Source organism: Marmota marmota, unplaced genomic scaffold (genome assembly GCF_001458135.2).
Source record: "Marmota marmota marmota unplaced genomic scaffold, marMar, whole genome shotgun sequence".
NCBI lineage: Eukaryota > Metazoa > Chordata > Mammalia > Rodentia > Sciuridae > Marmota > Marmota marmota.
The window spans coordinates 6296370-6300748 of NW_025999962.1; positions in this window are offsets into that span (position 1 = coordinate 6296370).

A 4379-nucleotide genomic window follows, 5' to 3' on the forward strand; every position below is an offset into this window, starting at 1 on the left:
CCCCCAGCCACACTATCAAACTAAGAGTCAGCAGCGAAGCAAAATCTCCTCCTTCCTGTGGTTATCTGGTTATAAAGGGTTTTTACTTTGACAATCTTGCCTCACCCTCCCTACAACCTGGGGCCACCTGTACAGGAAAGGTCCAAACCCCCATCTCCCAGGCTCTCACCACCCCCAGCTTCCCCAACCCACAGGATGAGTTGCTAATTTGAGACATTTAAAAAATAACCCTACTGCTGGGCCTGGTGGTGGTGCAAGCCTGTAATCCCAGGGGCTTGGGAGGCTGAGGCAGGGGGATCAAGAGTTCAAAGCCAGCCTCAGCAAAAACCAGGCACTAATCTACTCAGTGAAACACTATCTCTAAATAAAATACAAAATACGGCTGGGGATGTGGCTCAGTGGTTGAGTACCCCTGAATTACATGTATATATATATATATATGTGTGTGTGTGTGTGTGTGTGTGTATGTACATGTATATATAAATATTTATAGCTCAGTTGGTTGAGTGCCTGCCTTGCAAGGACAAGGCCCTGGGTTCAATCCCCAGCATCACAAAAAAAAAAAAAAAAATTAAAAAGTCTGGGGATGGAGGGGAGTGAGGGGAAGGGTGGGGTGTGGGGATGGGAAGGATGGTAGAATGAGACATGTATATAGAGTATTATTACCCTACATACATGTATGATTATACTACTGGAGTGACTCTGTACCCTGTATAGCCAGAGGATTGAGAAGTTGTGCTTATATGTGTAGAATGAGTCAAAATGCATTCTACTGTCATCTACAACCAATTAAAACAACAACAACAAAAAGGTCTGGGATGTAGCTCAGTGGTAAAGCATCCCTAGGTTCAGTCACAAGTACTACTACTACTACTACTACTACTGCCACCACTGCTACTAATAATAAGGATTTCCAGACAGATAAGAAAAGAGCAGGCTGCGCTACTGACATAGCTCAGAGGTAGCGCACTTAGCTAGCATGTGTGAGATCCTGGGTTCAATCCCCAATACCAGAAAGAGAGAAACAGAGAGAGAAGTAGAGAGGGAAGGAGGGAGGGAGGAAAACAGATTGGTGGAGACTACAAGTAACTTGCTAGCATCACTCCTGCATGGCTGGTAAGACCTTAAACCAACTCCCTGCTCTACCACAGCTGTGTGACCTTGGGTGTGTTCCTTAATCTCTCTGAACCTCATTCTCCTCATCTTCAGAATGAGGTTGATAATAACTGTTCCTGCCTCAAAGAGTTTTGAAACAGATTCAATAAGAGATAGCAAAGAAAGTGCCAAGCACTGTGCTGGCACAGGGTGGCATTAAATGTCATGGTGGCTGCTGTCATTGCTGCCATCATGTCTCAGCCTCCCATTGGGGGCTCAGGAGTTGACGCTGAACTGAAGTCAACTAGATGGTTCTGGAGTGAGGCAGCAACACTGCATCCCTCCTTCCCTGCAGGCCCCCACGGCTTGCTGGGGAAACAGTGCTAGTGCACACCTGCAGAAGCCATCATGGTGCTTGCAAAGAAACAGACTCACCAGGGGAAATAAATAAGGCGGCAAGGAGTCCTGTGGCTGGTGATGACAGAGGAAGGAAAAGGAGCCCGTTTTCTATGGACCATTAAGTGTGATGAAAGGAGCTGGCTTCCGTGGAGGCCCCAGGGAGCTGACACTGTAGTCACTTCATCAGCCCAGGCTGGGCCTCCTGCTGCACAGAAGCCAGCCTCCTGAGGACACCTCCACCTTCTGCTGTCTGAACCATGCTTGGGCCTGCATCACGGGTCCTATCATCTCCCCTCTTCCTTCTTAGCCCTGCATGGAGCCAACTCCAAAGCCAGGCTGCCTGGGTCGGCTTCACTTCTCTGTTCCTTATGCAATGTCATCTAACCTCTCTGTGCTTTAGTTTCTTTATCAGTAAAATGGGGATAATTATAGGGCCTACCTACAGGGCTGTTATGAGGATTAAGTAAACTAATCTAGGACTCACAATTGGGCCTACTCAGTAGAGAATTGCTAGACCAATATTTGTTAGATTCATTAAAAAATGTAAAATTCCTCTAGCTCCTTTCATTTGATTTTCTTTTTTGGGGGGTGGAGTCGGTACTGCAGATTGAACTCAGGGGTACTCGACCCCTGAGCCACATCCCCAGCCCTATTTTGTATTTGATTTAGAGACAGGGTCTCACTGAGTTGCTTAGTGTCTCGCTGTTACTGAGGCTGGCTTTGAACTCACGATCCTCCTACCTCAGCCTCCCAAGCTGCTGGGATTATAGGCATGTGCCACTGTGTCTGGCTCTTCATTTGGTTTTCTTGTTCCCATCTCCAGGCATGGGTTACCATCAAACATCAACAAATCTCAGGGCTCATTTTCAGAACAGAAAGGCTCAGAGAACCAAAGGGACTTCAGTAGCAGAGCCTGACCTGAACTGCAACTCCCCTCTTCTTCCTATACTGTGGCTGTACCAGGTGGCCTGTGTCTTCTTTGCACAGGCCTTTTCTCTGCCTTTGTCCATCTGTCTCTACTTAGAATGCTCCTTCTCTGGCCTTCCTCATTCCTATCTTTCAAATGTTCAAATGGCACTTCTTCTAGGAAGACCTTCAACCCCAGGCAAAATAAACCTTCCTCCACACTGGGATATAATTCAATTGGACAACAGAATGGTTAGATTTGTCCTCCTGGCATGTCCACTGGGACTGGAGGCAGAGGGTGAATCAGACCCAGCTCCTGTCCTCGGAAGGCTTGGGTAAATCATCCAGGGCTCCTCCAGGGTCCAAGCCAGTCTCCAGCAGGTACTAAGGAACTTCCACACTCAGGGCTGTCCTCCTTCTACCCTCTTCTGCCCTCTGTGCTGGGCAGCTCTGAGGGGCCTGGGATACACAGTTAGTTCAGTAGAATTCCCTGGCCTTGGGAACCTGCTGATCTTTTAGCATGAGCCCTGTTGCATTTAGCAGTTCAGATCATCCCAGTTCCTGTTCTTATCTCTGTTTTGAGATGAAGGTGGCTATAGAGGACAGGAGTACATGCAAGAGTCATGAGGGCCTGTGTTCAAATTTGGCAGAGTGACCTTAAGATGGCACACAAATTCTATGTTCCTCAATTTCTTCAATGACTGGAGATAAAAATGCCCACCCCTTCTGAAACTACAGTAAGAATTAGAATGTAAATCAACTTTGCTGCACAGGAATAATTCAGGACTTGCCTTGCTCTTCTCCTTGGCCAAACCTCCCCATTCTTTCACACTCAAATTCAGCTTCCTACAGGAAGCCTTCCCTAACTTTTTCAGGTTAACCTGAGCTCTCTTCTCTCTACTCCCAGTGCACTGACCCCAGAGTTAAACACTTTTTGGTTCTCTCATTGGCTCACTTTCCAGCCAGACTATAAATGGCTCAACCCCACACCTGACCCCCAGCAGCTCACCAGAGGCACTTGCTTGGTAGCCCGGGACTCTGGGCAAAGGTCTGAGTCAGAAAACTAATTAGGAAGCAGGACACCCTATTATCTAAGACTCAGGTTTCTCTTCTGGAAAAGGAAGATTGAAAAAATGTCTATCAGAGGCTGGGGTTGTGCCTCAGCGGTAGAGCACTTGGCTAGCATGTGTGAGGCACTAGGTTTGATCCTCAGCATCACATAAAAATAAATAAATAAATAAAATAAAGGTCTTGTGTCCATCTACCACTAAAAAAATTTTTTTTAAAATGTCTTTCAGGGGTCTGGGGATGTGGCTCAAGCGGTAGCGCGCTCTCCTGGCATGCGTGTGGCGCGGGTTCGATCCTCAGCACCGCATACAAACAAAGATGTTGTGTCTGCAGAAAACTAAAAAATAAATATTAAAATTCTCTCTCTCTTAAAAAAAAATGTCTATCAGATATAATTTCTACAGAGGACAGGTAAGCTAACATGTGAAAGCCCTTTTGTTACAAACTAAAAAGTGCCATTTAAAAAATTATTTTCAGTTTCTCAAACCCAAAACTACTGATACCTCAATTTTTGTATACCTAAGACTCAAGAGACCAGCAACTTCTTAGCCTCTAAATAATTCAACAAACCAAATTGTGAACTGTCTAACCTAAGCAAAAACCCAACAGCTCGGTACTTGCAGCACAAACCCCATCCCAGCTCATGTATCACAAAACCCCTCTCCTACCCTCAAATCTCATCTTTTCTGGAGACAGGTTTCTCCTTCCCAACTCAAGGCGCCCTCTGGTCTCAAAGCTGCCAGGTTTGGGGCTGGGGATGTGGCTCAAAGCGGTAGCGCACTCGCCTGGAGTGAGTGCAGCCTGGGTTCCATCCTCAGCACCACATACAAACAAAGATGTTGTGTCCGCTGAAAACTGGAAAATAATTATTAAAATTCTCTCTCTCTCTAAAAAAAAAAAAAAAAAAAAAA